The sequence below is a fragment of the Cavia porcellus genome, unplaced genomic scaffold (assembly GCF_034190915.1).
Source record: "Cavia porcellus strain 051 isolate PalLab524CR breed Dunkin Hartley unplaced genomic scaffold, mCavPor4.1 scaffold_31, whole genome shotgun sequence".
Classification (NCBI taxonomy): domain Eukaryota; kingdom Metazoa; phylum Chordata; class Mammalia; order Rodentia; family Caviidae; genus Cavia; species Cavia porcellus.
In genome coordinates, this window is record NW_026947514.1 from 28,218,905 (window position 1) to 28,234,495 (window position 15,591).

General features: G+C 38.1%; 1 protein-coding gene across 1 annotated transcript in view; it reads right to left on the reverse strand.

The window, feature by feature from the left end:
* Ptgr2 (prostaglandin reductase 2) overlaps positions 1-2,048 on the reverse strand; it is a 32,238-nt gene extending 30,190 nt beyond the window's left edge. Inside the window, exon 1 of the mRNA XM_003472408.5 lies at positions 1,865-2,048. The gene's annotated coding sequence lies outside the window, so the exon portion shown is untranslated. The remainder of the gene's footprint in view (positions 1-1,864) is intronic.
* Positions 2,049-15,591: the final 13,543 nt, after the last annotated feature.

Below are 15,591 nucleotides of genomic sequence, written 5' to 3' on the forward strand. Positions count from 1 at the left end.
GCTTCTAGTGTCATTTGCTTTGCTTTTCTATCACCTCCCCATACCTGTGACTTGTTGCATAGATCTAGGGGCTTGATTTTTTTGTTTTGTTTTTTGAGACAGGGTCTTGCCAGGTGTGGTGGTACATGCCTGTAATCCCAGCACTCAAGAGACTGAGGCAGGAGGATTGCTGTGAGTTCAAGGCCATCCTGAACTACACAGCAACACCTTGCCTCAAAAAAAAAGAAAGAAAAGAAAAAAGAAAGGAGACAGTTTCACTTTGTAATTCAAACTGGTCTTGAACTCCAACCTCTGGAGTGCTGGAATTACAGGCATGCATTGTGATTTTGTTTGGGTGGGGGGGCTTAACTAGATTCTGATCCAATTTTCTTCAACAAGAATCCTTAAAGGTTATGATGTGTGCACCCTATTTCAACACATCATAAAATTCAGAGGGAAAATGTCTACTGAATCACCATGTGTTAAGTTATGTAAGCAAAGTTTTTCCAAATAAAGTGCTTACAGACTATCCATACTGATTATTAATTGCACTATGATGATTCCAAAGGAATCTTTCCAAATGAGATTTCATACTTGTCCCCATCTCTACTTTGAACAGTATGCTTTATTTCTTTAAAGCATATGTAATTGTAGATTTCTCCAAATACTGCTTATTGGAAAGGAAAGTACATTGTTATAGCTGTCTCCCTCCGTATTATAAATTTTTTTTTTTTTTTTTTTTTTTTTTGCTGCTAGAGATCAAACTCATGACCTCACGCTTGCCAGGCAGACACTTATGCCTCTGAGCTACAGCCCAGCCCTACATTACAAAATTTTCAAGTGCCAAATACAACTAACTAATGAAGACAACTGTGCAATAGTTCTCAACAGCACAAGCAAGCAATACATTAAAACTATAAACAACTTGCTTTATCACAAAATTAACATCTAAAATAAGATATGCCAAATTCAAGATCTGAATTCTAGTTGTCACGTATGATATTAAGTGGATTCCTAACTGGTGCTAGGTAACATACCAAAATACCAGATGGGTGATCAACTAAAAAATTTCTCTGGTACCGGTCATAAACAGCGTGTTGAGAATCTACTTTGCAGCCTTGTATAAGGGAAAGATCACTACACAAGAAGCAGAGTTAAGTGTCCTGGTACTAATCAAATAGGATCTTAAAAAGTCTCTTCTCTCAACTCAAGCCTGCTTCATGAAGCATATCCTTGAAAGGAGAGAAGAGGGCAAATAATGGCACATTAGAACCCATTCTCATATACCATTTTCTCCAACATGAACGTCCTAATACATAAGCACTCTGCCTCAGTACTAAGCTGCACCCCTGGCCTCTACCATCTTTTAATATGTGTCTCTATCCTTATTTTGTTGGATTATTTTGCTACAACTCTCTGTTGCCCTTTGCTGAGTCCTGATCCTGTCTCTCCCCAGTCTCACATGGCTCTTCCCATTCTCAGTGACCTCACCTTCCTCCATAGCTTCCACTATCAACCACTTAAATGCAAATTACAGTACTAACAAGTGGCGTCTCTGGTTCAGACTTTTAAACTGACTTTCTAGACTGCTGGCACCAAAGCGATAAAGATCTGTGTCCACACTATGCAGAATTAAGTCCGCCTCCTAATCTGGCACAAGGTGCTAAACAGACAAGAGTTAAATGAAAGTCCCAAAAGCACCTCAAATACAATAATGTCCAAACTTGAGGTTGTTTATCCTGCCAATTCTTAAAAACAAACCAACAAAAAAACACTTGCTTCTCCAGTATTCCCTATCCTAGGGTCCTAGGCAGTGACGCCAGTGTCGCCAGCACCTCTAGCGAGAGGCCGCGAGTTCACTCTAGTTAGTACTTTCCTCCCTTACCGCGCGAGCTTTACTCAGCTTAGGGTACTGCAGAGGCAGGTGCTGCAGACTCAGCGGCCACTACCGACCGACTCACTTCTCCTTCGCCAAGGTTGAGGTCGAGGGTGGGAGATCTCGCGGGATTTGACGCGAAGTGAGGGGCTGGCTGGCAGCGCGATGTCTGCTCTCCGAGTTCACTACGCAGGCGCAAAACCCAGTCTGGCGCTCTGCTGCCTTCCCCGAGCGTTCTACTTTTCGGAGAGGGGTGGGGAAAATACAGTTTCAAAAGAAGAGTCACTAGTGTGAGCAAAGTGCATTGATGAATTAACCAGAATCGGTGCTTTGTGGCCCTGTTACTGCCTGGACCCAAGAGCAAATAGTTCAGTTTGGCCCTTGAATTCACATGTAGCCAACCTTGAAGGATTTTATTCTTGTGGACCCCCGTGAGGAGCGGTTTGGGAAATTACACTGATCAGGACCATCTGGCCTATCCCTTGCTTTGTAGATCGGGATGCTAAGGGCCAAAGAGCTGATACATCTGAATCAACTGCTCACTTTCAGCCAGTTAGGAGCAGTGCTAAACTTAAAACTCTTTCTGCTCATCTCTATGACATGATTTAGTATTCATTCACTAAGCATTCTAAATTCCTCAAAAATGAATTATTCAATATGGCTTGATTTCTCAATTTCATTAATTAGTAAGTGCCTCCTATTATGTTGGACTACATTGAACAAGGCTTTTTTCCTAGGTCAGCTTGGTATTGCTCAAACCCTAAGAGAATTAGGCAAATACATCCAAGAATTGCTGTTTATGTTGAATTCATGTGGGACCTGATGGTGCAGCACAAATCATGGTATTGAGTACCTAAAAGATGACTGGCGTGATCAGCAAAGGGAAAGCAATCAAATAGTCCTGAGGCTTACTGCTTAGGAAAGCTGCTGGATGGAAGCTTCTGGATGGCACTAGATTAGTGTGGGAAAGGGCCAGGGCGGTATGGGGGATTGAACCAAGGTCTTTCGTACCGAGCTACAGTCCCAGCCTTTTTAAAGTTTTTAAAATTACAAGACAGGGTCTAGACAAATCACTAAGTCATCCAGGCTGGGCTTGAAATTTACATTCCTACCCTCTCAGCCAGAAGAGTCATGGTATCACAGACATTTGCCACCATGCTGGACTTGCAAATATCTTCAGGCAGGAATTTTTTTTTTTTTTTTAATACGGGGGATAGAACTCACGATTGCGTGCTTGCAAGGCAGGCCCTTATGCCGCTGAGCTAAATCCCCTGCCAGGAATTAATTTTTTGAGACAGAGGCCTTACAATATATATCGTCAACACAAACCTTGAGCTTGCCACATAGCCCAAGGCTGGCTGGTCCCAAATGGGAGATCCTTCTACCTCACCCTCTTGAGTGGCAGAATTTAGGATGGTGCTCATCTTTTTTTATCTGTCATGTACAGAAACCTGCAATAACCTTTTATTATAATAATTTGTACCATTGGATGAAAAAGAAAATGCTCAGACTAAAAATAATAGAAAATAAAAGTATTCTAAAATATGATTTTTTTAAAAATAGTCTTTTGAAGTACCAAAACCAAAAGTCCTATAGTATTAAATTAGTTCTGGCTTTCTTGAGTCTAGAGTCAATGAATTCCTTGTAAGAATTGTGCTTTTTTTCCCCCCTAGAATGAGTTTCTGTCTCCAAAAATTCAAGGAATGAGTGGAGGATTTACAAGTGTTCTTTTACTCTTGTTTCTCCTCTACTTGTTTTGTTTGAGACAGGGTCTCACTGTAGTTCAGGCTGACCTTGAACTCACTAAATAGCGCAGGCTGAGCTTGCAGTAATGCTGGTGGCTCGGCCTCCTAAGTGTTGAAATTAGAGGCATGTATGCCACCACACCCGGCTTTTCTCCTCTACTTCTAAAATTTTTCTAACGCTTCTAACACTACTGTCATTTAGCTAAAATCTCCTTTGAGTTCGATAATGCCTTGTGTAATTTTTTCCCCTATATAATTTAATTTTCAAAACAATCCTCTTACTCTCATTCTCATTTTATATATTTTTTTTTCATTCTCATTTTATAAATGAAAAAACTAAGGTTAAATCAATTGAGTATTAAGTTAACTAACTAGCAAGTAGAGAAGCAAACTCTACCTGAGTCCAAGCATCTTTTGATACATTTACCATAAATTTTGGAATTGCCTTCTTTTTTTTTTTAATTTTAGTTAAGGAGAAAAAGAAAAAAAAGCAGAAAAAGGGTACAAGTTATACAGAATTTCAGAAAAAAAATAAACAGTAGAAAATCACTAGTTAATGGATTACATATTGTCATCTTAGAAATATTTGTTCAAGTTACAAAATTAAAGCATATAAAGTGGACATTCAAACAGTGAGACTGCAAACAGTTCTGTTCAATGACCCAACAAAACAGTAATATTGTCTATCGTATGCACTTAAATATACATGCAGTTATATCATTTAGAGCACTTTCTTTTCCTCTCTTTTGTACAATGACTATTATACTTTTTGGGTTTTATTACTCCCACAGTTCTTATTACTTTCTTGGAAGAAAGTAAAACCAAATGTGACATAACAGAACAGAATCGGTCAAATCAAAAGGGTGGACATAATAGATAATGTAAAAATATAATACAAGGTGATCAACAATGGTTACCATAATGCCTCCCGCTATCTCCAATAGAATTGCCTATATCATCAGTTATAATAAAATTGAACAAAACAGTAAAGAATGAAACCAACAAAACCAAAACATTGGAGACATTACAGGTCTTCAAAAGTAGATAATAGTCAACCAGAATGGGCGTCATAATGAATCCCACTATCTTCACAGCTGTTGCCTAAACTTTCAAACCTGGTACTATCAAGCAAAACAGAATAGAGGAACATCAGTCAAAAGAAGATGGTGAGAGCAATTCAGGGCTTCAAATCAAGTTATAGAATTGCCTTCTTTTCTCCCTCTGCAGATTTTGTGTTGCTTCTTTCATCATCTATTTTCTGAGATAATCACTTTCCAGACTTAACTAGAGAGAAGCGTTAATTATTCTCATCTCTGCTTTTAAAAAAATGCTGTGGCATATATTTCACTCAAGCATTTAATGTGATGTTTGTATATTTATTCAGTAAATTATTTTTTTAATTAAAATGACTTCACATGACTTCCTGTGTAGTCATCTCTGTCAGACTGCAAATCACTCAGAAGGAACTCTTAGGTCCAACCTAGGGAGTGTATGGCACCCAGTGAAATATCAGAAATAATTTGATGTTAAATATATTTTCGTGGAAGTGATAATTGTTCATAATGACATAAATGTAAATCTAAACATACATCTTAGAGAATTAATACCAAGTAGTAAAGGGAAACCACACCCTTCTCCCCATTAGACCTCAGTCATCATTGTTATGATACTCAAGGTTCATATTTTATTGACCTTGTTTTCCTCAACCTCCCAGCATCTTTTATTAAATTAGGCTTAGCAGAAGGTGCTTGATAACTGTGGGCTACATAGATAAATAGATTATTAACCCTTTATATTGATAAATTTGCCTATAATTCATAAGAAATGCATCAAAAACTTATGTGAGCTGAGCTTAATGGTGCATATCTATAACCTCAACTATGAGGCAGGAGAATCACAAATTTGACACCAGCCTGGGAAATTTACCTTGTCTCAGAATAGAATCTCATAAGTGGTTGGGTATAGCTCAGTGGTAGACCCAACTTGCCTGGTATAGATGAGGCTCTGGCTTCAGTCTCTAGTACTGATAAAACTAAAAACAAACAAATAAAACAAAATATGCTAGAGCTAATTTTTCCAAAATATTTTATCATCACACACTCAATAGAAGTCACTCCCAATTGCTCCCTCTCCTCTAACTTCTGGCAATCACTGCTCTACATTGTTTTTATGGATTTACCTTCTTGGGACATTTTATAAAAGTGGGATCAGCTTAACAATATGTTAAGCTGTTGTTTATTATTATTATTATAATATAGGTAGATAGGTAGGTAGGAAATAGGTAGAGGTTGACATATGCTTTACAGTATTATTTAATGTAAAATATTGGAAACTACATAATGTCCAGGACTAAGAAATTGATTGAATAAATTATTACATCCATCTAGTGGGGTATTGTGCAGTTGTAATAAAAACCAAGGAAGATCATTGTGAGTTGATCAGCATGATCTCCAGGAAACATTGTTAAGTTAAAAAAAAAAAGCAAAGTGCAAATGATCATATATAAGATGCTATGTTTTTTTGTTTTCATACACATATATGTTGTAAGACAGTCTCACTATGTTACCTAGCTGGTTCAAGCTCCTTAATTCAAAGGATTTTTTTTCCTGCTTTATTCTCCCAAGGAGCTGGAACTACAGGAACCTCCAACTGTGCACGGCTTCTAACTCCTCTTTTTAAACCTTTTTATTTATTTACTTTGGTGCTTAGTTGAATCCAAGGCCTTATACATGCTACAAGTACTCTACAACTAAGTTACATTCCCAGTCCTAAGTCCTCTGTTTAAGAAAACATCTATATAAATAACCATATTAAGATGAGAAGTCAGATGTTGAGAATGGTGAACATCATAATTCCAGCACTCTGAGGTTGAGGATAGACTGTCATGAGTAACAGGCAAGCCTGGGCTATATAGAAAGACTCTGTCTCAAAAAAAAAAGAAAGAAAAATAGACCAGGCATGGTGGTACACACCTGTAATCCCAGCACTTGGGAGGCAGAGGCAGAAGAATTGCCATGAATTTCAGGCTAGCCTGGGCTATGTAGTGAGTGCAAGGCCAGGCTGAGTCATATTGTGAGACTCTGTCTCTGAAAGAAAGAGAGGAAGAAAGGAAAGAAGGAAAGAAAAAAGTCAAGAACGGGGGATATAGGTTCATGTTAAGAGTGCTTCCTAGCGTGTGTGAGGCCCTGCATTCAACAAAAATCACAAAAATATATTATTGAATAGAAAAATCAAATTATAAGGCCTAGCCAGTGTAACTCAGTGGTAGAGCATATGTTTAGCATTCATGAAGCCCTGGGTGTTCAATCCAGGGAAAGAAGCAAATTACAGAGGAAAGAATAGTAGAAGTCCACTTATATAAAGTTTAAACAATGCTATCCTATACCGTATATTGTTTATAGATACAACTTATGTTGTAAAAAGCATAAAACTGCAAGAGAATGATAAACTTCCATCCATAGTAAGAATGGTTAATTCAGGAGGGAGAGAAGTAAGGTGGGGGGGGGGTACAAATACTATTGTACTTAAACTTTATAGTGAGTACCCGGATGTTTGTTATACTATTCATAAGCTTTTGATTTATTTGTTTATTTATGTAGGTACTAGGGATCAAACTCATGATCTCAAGCTCACCAGGCAGGTGCTAATGCCACTGAACTAAATCCCAGGCCCCTCATAAACTTTTTAAACTCATAAAATGTTTTCTGGTACCAAAACTTTTAAAAAGGGATTGGGAACAGCTCAGTGATAGAATATTTTACTAGTATGTGCAAGGCTTTGGAATCCATTCCAACATCAAAAAATAAATAAGTACATTTCTAGTTACATTGTTTTAAAGAAGTCAGGACAGTTAGAGTTACATTACAAAGAGAAAGAATAGATTGGCTTTTAGAGTACACAGGCACCTGTGTAGAATGAGATTTCATTTACTCAAATATTAGCTGAGGATCCCAGGCCTTGCATTTGTATGATTAATATAATCCTCCAGAGCCCTCCGTATTTCTAAATCCTTTTCCAAAAAGCTTTGCACACTGCAGCTCTAAGTTGGAAGACAAGTTGTGAGACTCTTGATATCAGGAAGAGTTATGAAAGACTTTGAAAGGGGCAAAAGATTGATGTGAGCAAAAGAAGATTTGAAATGGCCATACCCTGTCAACCAGGTTATTTTTATCTTTCACTCTCTCTTAGGTGTTTTATAATTCTGCCATGGCAAAACACTGATAACAGAGCAAATCATTCTGATCCATAGAAGTGCTAATGTAAATTGCTCGCAGACTACTATTGATCTCTGTACCCTTCACCCAAAAAGTCAAGGTCACACCCATTAAGCAAATAAATCTCATCATCACAATTATCTATATAGGATTATTCCAGAGTTATTTGCAATATCTTTCTGGTTGCCTCATCAATTAATGATTTTTTAAATTTTTATTTAAAGAAAGGCTAAACAAAACAGAAAATAGGTAGAAATAATACATACGTTCAGAGAAAAAAATAAACAATAAGAAATCGCTAGTTGGGGCTGGGGTTTAGCTCAGCGGCATAAGCGCCTGTGTTGAAAGCAGGCAGTGGTGACTTCGATCCCCGGTACCGATAAAAAGGAAAAAGACAAAAAAAAAAAAAAAAAGAAATCAATCACTAGTTGATGTTTACATATTGTCTGTCGTTTTACAAATAGTTGTTCAAGGTACAACATGCAGTTATCCATATCTTCATTTATGTTTAGATTAAACAAACTAAAGTACGTTAAAATCATTCTGAACAAAGAATAATAGTATTGCTGGATATCACATCATAACACTCCGGGATCAGCACTGAGTACTGTAATGTCTTTTTTTAAAATTTAATTTAAAGAAAGACTAAACAGTGGCTGGGGACTTAGCTCAGCGGCATAAGTGCCTGCCTTGCAAGCAGGCAGTCATGAGTTCGATCCCCGTTACCGCTAAAAACGAAAAAAGACAAAAAAAAAAAAAAAAAAAAGACTAAACAAAACAGAAAATAGGTAGAAATAATACATAATTTCAAAGAAAAAATAAACAGTAAGAAATCACTTGTTGATCATTACAGATTGTCTTCTTACAAATAGTTATTCAAGATACTAAAGCGGAGCTTATAAAGTGGAGATTCAAACAGTGAGATTGCAACCAGTTCTGTTCAACTATCCAACAAAAACTTAGAAACATGATTATGAATCCTATACATTTAAACGTACATGCAGTTATCCATATCTTCCATTATGTTGAGATTGAGTAAACCCAAGCAGGCTAATATCACTCTGAACAAAGAATAATACTATTGCTGGGTTTTGGCACTCCAGGATCAGCACTGGGTACTTTAGTGTCTCTTTTCCTTCAAAGTATTTGTTCATTTCATCATGTGTCGTAAGATCAGTTCTCATAAACTGTTTATAGGTTCTACACATGCATGAGTCTTAACATGTATTTTTATCCTTTCTGTATTAGAGGAAGAAACAAAACAAAACAAAGCAAAACAAAACGTATTCCTATAAACACATGAAACGAAATAAATATATAAGACAGTTGTACAAAGAGTTCTACCATGGTTCCTGTGTTGTCTCTTGTTATCTCCAATAGAATTGGCTATATCATCAGACATAGTATAATTAAATATACCAGTACATAACAGTATTAATAAAAACACAACTTTGTATATAGTATAAAACTTCAAAAATCAGCAGTTAACAAACCAGAATGTATATCATAGAGTTTTGTCATCTTCAGTGTAGTTGCCTATACTCTCAGACTTGATACTATCAATCATATCAGTTTTGAATAAAATCTTCTCTGCCTCATTTCTGTTATGCTCTTTTTTTTGCCATCAGTTGTCTGCTTATCTTCTTCATTCTGTTTTCTGCTCCATTCATTGAGGCCTCTCTGCCACTGTTCCTGGAATCCTAGTACTTTTCTCTTTCTCTAGAATGCCCTGCAGTATTCTCTGTAGAATTGGATTGGTGGTTGCAAATTTCCCAAGTTCCTCTTTGTCTTGGAAGCATCTTGTTTCTCCATTAATTTCTTTTTTTTTTGTCTTTTTCGTTTTCTTTTTTATTAGTACCAGGGATCGAACCCACGACCCTGTCTGCTTGCAAGGCAGGCGCTTATGCCACTGAGCTAAATCCCCAGCCCCTCTCCATTAATTTCTAGAGACAGCTGAGTGGGGTATATCAATCTGGGCTGGAGGTTATTTTCTTTCAGGGCTTGAAATATTTTGCTCCAGGCTCTTCTTGACTTGATGGTTTGTGTTGAGAAGTCTGCCACTATTCTGATGGGCCTTCCTCTATAGGTGATCTGTTTCTTGTATCTAACAGCTTTTAATATTCTGTTCTTAGATTGAATTTCTGGGATCTTGATTATTATATGCCTGGGTGTAGCTCTGTTTTGGTTGTAGGTGGCTGGAGTTCTGTATGCCTAATACATCAGAATATCATTTCCTTTTCCTATGTTTGGGAAATTTTCCTTAATTATTTATGTGAACAACCTTTGTAGTTCCTTTGTTTGTACCCCAGCTTCTTCATTCACATTCTTTATTCTCAATAACTTGAGAATCTTCTTCTAGCCTTTGTATCGAGAATAAAGAATAAAGAATGTCTTCTAGCCTTTGTATTGTTACTGCTTATTTCCTTGTTATTTTTTAAAGTTTTCCCTTTCATACTCCCACGTTGCAAAATTGTCTCAGGTTTGGATAATCTATCATTAGTTTCTTTCAAGCTGATTTGCCATCTTCCCATAGAGTTTTTAATTTCCTGGTGATCTCTTTGAATCTGCTTCATGTATTCTATATATTTTTTATATTCTTCATCAAAGGGTTCTCTCCTTTGTTTGAGTTCCTCCCTTCTTCTGTCTGTGTCTGCTTGAGGGGTACTTAGTATCTCTTTTATTAATCTTCTTATATCTTGCTTTATTTGGCTAAATATTTCACTTTTGAACTCGTCTATGAGGTCCCGAATATATCTCTTTATGTCCACTGGTGCTGTGTCTGATATTGCATGTGTGCTGTTCTCATTCTCTTTGTCTTGGGTCAATGTTCTCAGGGTTGGGACCTGTGGATTTTTTATTGTTGCTTCCTCTTCCCATCTTTTTGCTTCTTCCAGGAGGCCCCAGTTTCTTTCTTTGTTGGTTACAATTCTTCTGAAGCACGCTGGCTAGATGACCCTTCCCACTGCCGTGTGCTAGTGAGTTGCAGACAGGTACAGCATATGCTGACCCCTTCCCTCCAGATCAGTCAAGCTGCTGTGGCCTGCACTGTATTACTTTGCCCTGCCTCTCCTCTGGATCAGTCAAACTTCTGAGGCTTCACTGGGTTAGTGTGGTTAGTGTGTGCCACTGCTGTAGGGAATTGATTTTGGATAACCTATTGGGTCTCAGCCAGGTCACGTGACCCAGGCGTAGCTCATGCCACCAATCCCGTTCAGGAAGGGAACAATTGTCTAAAGTCACTGCTGCCCCTTGTCCTTGCCAGTTCTGCCCGGTCCCAGAATGTCATCTGCGGGAGCCCCCCTATTTATGGAATGGTTCCACTCCCATCACTCACCACAGGTTGATGTAGACACCCTGCCAACTCAGATTTCCTTTGGGCTCACAACCCCAAACTCAATATAACTGCGCCTCCAATGAGTCAAAGCAGAGGGACCTCAGACAGCTCGGCAAGTCACGGTGGGACCTTGATTTACCTTAATTTCTTCTTGGGATGAGAGAAATCATCTCTCTCTGTTTGGGGCTCCCTACTCTGTATTATGTTGAACTCTAAGTTGACTATCTCAGGGAGCTTCTATAGCCAGTTGTTATCTATTCTCCATCTTTGCTCCTCATCAAATAATGATTTAAATGAAACTTTTAACATTAGAGTCATCACTTTGAATTTTTAAAACAATTATTTTATTTATTTATTTATTTATTTATTTATTTTTGGTCTTTTTCATTTTTATCGGTACCAAGGATCGAACTCATGACTGCCTGCTTACAAGGCAGGCGCTTATGCTGCTGAGCTAAATCCTCAGCCCCAAAACAATTATTTTATAACAGGAGGAAAGGATGCTCTTTCATTTCATCTCTGCTACTGAAATTCAGCAAACACCTTATAGTACGGCACTTTGCTCTGCTAAGTGCTTTGAACTAACAGACATTGGAAGGCCTAAGAAGCAGCGCCAGATTCAAGATTCTCTGACCTCCTGCCCTCCTATAGCTTGCTTCCCATTTCTTCCGAAGTAAGTAATAGAAACCAAAATGCTTCTTCTCCAAAAGAAGCCATGAAAACAAGAGTCCTCTTCCCCTATACGGACTATAAAACCTAGGAATATCACTCTAGTTGTCCTCCACCTTTCTATTAGGACCTGTCTGACAGTAGGTCATAAGCCTCTCCTTTATCAAGGAAGGGGTTCTGCTTTATATCTGGGAGGAAAAAATGTTAAGGCTGAGCCTAGAATGATCCAAACAGACAGTGCTTGTTGGTTTCTCCACTCATTCTATTACTATTACATCATACTTCTTGTCCAGTCATATTTATACATGGCTGTTCCTACATTGTCTAACCTATGAATGAAATAGATGTGTCCCCCTGTGTTCTTGGGTCTTCATCCTGAAGGCATCCATGTCATCTAGACTATGATTAAATTTGTAATGCTTTTTCCTTGTTAACACCTGGTGTGTGTGTGTGTGTGTGTGTGTGTGTTTAGTATCAGGGATTGAACCCAGATCTTCACACTGAACTACATTGGTTTTAAGTTGAAATAGTTCTCACTAAGTTGCTCATGCTAGGCTGGAACTTGTGATTCTCCTGTCTCAGCCTCACCAACATGTGCAATCATGCTCAGCACCTGTCTTTTGTTATAGGAGTGTCAGTCTTATGATGCCAAGGGAGGAAATACACTTTTTTGTTCCTGTACTGCCAAAGCATACATACTACACATATACAAGACAGCTACTCTGTGTCTGTAGAATTTAGTTGTTGTTTTTTCTCTTCTGTGCGCTTCTCACTTTTTTTCTTTTTTTTCCTTTCCTTTCCTTTCCTTTCATTTCCTTTCCTTTCCTTTCCTTTTCTCTTTTCTTTTCTTTTCTTCTTGGTACTGGGAATTGAACCCAGGATCTTGCACTTACTCGGCAGGCACTCTACCACTAAACTACATTTTCAGTCCTCTTTTTAAAGGTTTTATTTGAAGCAGGATCTTACTCACCTGCCCAGGCTGAACTCAAATTTATGATCCTTCCATTTTAGGTTCCCAAATAGCTGGGATTGTAAGCATGCACCAGCACACCTGGACTCCTCTTTTCTTCCTTTTACTCCTCCTTGTTGAAAGTTTTTAAAAACCTGTTTTCAAACCTTGACTCTTTGGTCCTTTAACAACTGGAAATATAACAAATATCCTTTACTAACAGAATAATCCATCAAGGTTTTCTCTGTGATTAAGGTCAATTTACATTTACTACCTATGTGAAAATTTAAAGTAAGAAGTTTAAAACATACCCATTTCCCTGCTTCTTTCTCTTCAACTTCTCTCTTCCTGAACTGGACCTTTGCTTTTAATGTTGTAACTGTGATATACATTTATCAAATTAATGCAGATTGGATATCTATTTGTGTTTATCAGCATAGTAGATGCTAAGTAGGCATGTCACACAAGTACAAGTTACAGTCCTTGACTCTTGGAAGTTTGCAATCTGTTCGGAAGGTAGTATTTATCAAATGATCAATATGAAAATGAGCAAAGAGTGAGTGGAAATAGATGTTTAATTCATCCTTCATTGAGTGAATAATTATGGTATTTGTCATCTGTTATGTGCAAGTATTACGATGTTCAGTAGTGAACGAGACCTGCACAGAGTTTCCTGCCAGTGAAGACTCTGAACACACAGACAGCATTTCCAGGCCTATACTTCCAGGGAAAGACCATGCTAGGGGAGCAAATATGAAGAGAACCTGACCCTGAGTGGGCAGTGTGGAAAGACCCTGGAGCAGGTGATATCTAAGCTGAACTCTGAAAGACATCAGGGCAAATCATCCTAGTGTTGGTGGTAGGAGCAGAATGAGCTATAGATGAAAATTGACCTAGACTGTGGAAACCTTACATATTCAAGTCTGGAGGTAAAAGAAAGCAAAGTAGTTATATTTAAGGAACTAGAAGAAGTTTAGTATGACTAAAGCAAGGAATTTGAGGGAAGTAAGTGGAAAGGGTTCTGGCAAGAGTGATGAAAAGAGACCAGCTTCTATGCAACTTTGTTAGCTATGTTAAATATTTCAATTTTACTCCAGGCGTGGTGATGCACACCTGTAACTCCAGCATTCTGCAAGCTGAGACAGGAGGATCTCAAGTCTGAAGCCATTCTGGGGAATTTAGTGAGACTCTGTCTAAAAAAAAAAAATTGGCCAAGATGTAGCTCAATGAGAAGGCTCCAAGTTCAATCCTTAATACTAAAGGGAAAAAAAGGAAGGAATATATTTCTGTCTTAGGGCTGGGCTTCAACTGGTCAAATGCATACAACTGGTCAAACACACACAAAAGGCCTTGAGTTTGATGCCCAGTACCCAAAAGAAAGAAGAAAGAAAAAAGAAAATTTCGATTTGGTGTAAGAAAAATGCAGGAAATATTAAAATTCATTGTTTTGTTTTTAAAAAGATTGAAATGATAATATTCATATTTTGAAGGAGTCACTCTAGCTAGGATAAGAAGAATGGCTTTGAAAAGTATTGGACTAGAAGAAGCCTAAGTAAAAGATAACGGTCAGCTGAGTAAGGATGGTAATGCAAAGAAAAGCACACACTGTGGGATATTTAGGAGTTGGAACCAATAGATCTTGATGACCAACAGACTCAAGTGGAGACAGCCAACATCAGCATGTAGATGAGTCCAGGACAGACCACTGGACTAAGGATACAAGATGGACAAATCCAGATCTGTGAAATAAGATGAGGTCACTCAGAAAGAGGAAGTGAGTCCCAGAAAGATTCCTGAAAAACCTCAACATTAAGAGGAAGGATGGGGGCTGGAGGTTTAGCTCAGCGGCATAAGCACCTGCCTTGCAAGCAGGCGGTCGTGAGTTCGATTTCCGGTACTGATAAAAATGAAAAAGACAAAAAAAAAAAAAAAAAAGAAAAAAAAAGAGGAAGGATGCAGAAAGAAGAGTCCTCAAAGAAGCAGACAGAGAATGATCAGAGACAGGGAAGGGAAACCAAGGTAGCAGAATGTGAGGGAAGCCTAGGGAAGGCATCACTTCAAAGAGGATGGCAGGGGCTGAGGGTGTAGCTCAGGGTCTGCCTCAGTGGTTTAGCTCAGAGAACAGGGTCCTTGGTTTGATCCCTAGCACTGCAAAACAAGACAATAACAAAAATAGGGGCAAAGTTAGCAGGGTCCAAGAATACAGAAAGACTAAGGAAGGTGAAATCTGAATGAGACTTTTGGATCATTTAGCTGCAAGAAAATTGGAGATCTTGATAAGAGCATTTCAGTGACATGTTGAATGATGATTGCAACAATGAGATAAAACAGTGCTAATTGTTGCATTATTTTGTGAATTACCAAAAGGAGAGGAAAATTTATCACCTCTCTATCTATTAGTGTGTTGTTGCCCTGTGAATGCTGTGTATGCTTTTTCTAAGTACTAGACTTGAATTTCTTTTTGTGGTTGTTGTTTGTTTGTTTTATTTTTTATTTTTGGTGCTGGTGAGCAAACTCACAACCTCTTGTTTGCCAAGCAGATACTTACACGGCTGAGCTAAACCCCCGGCCTACTTGTTGGTTTCTAAGACAGGGTCTTCATACGTGGTTCAAACTGGCCTTGAACTCATAGTAATCCTTCTGCCTCAGCCTCCTGAGTGCTGAGATTACAGGCCTGTGTCAACATGCCCTGCTAGACTGGAGCCTAGAGATTTATATCATTTATTTTTAGAGCTCCAATGACTATCACAGTCTGATAGATATAAAGAATAAATTTAATAGATTGGTTTTGTTTTGTTTTGTTTTTTAACTAATTCAAGTTGTCT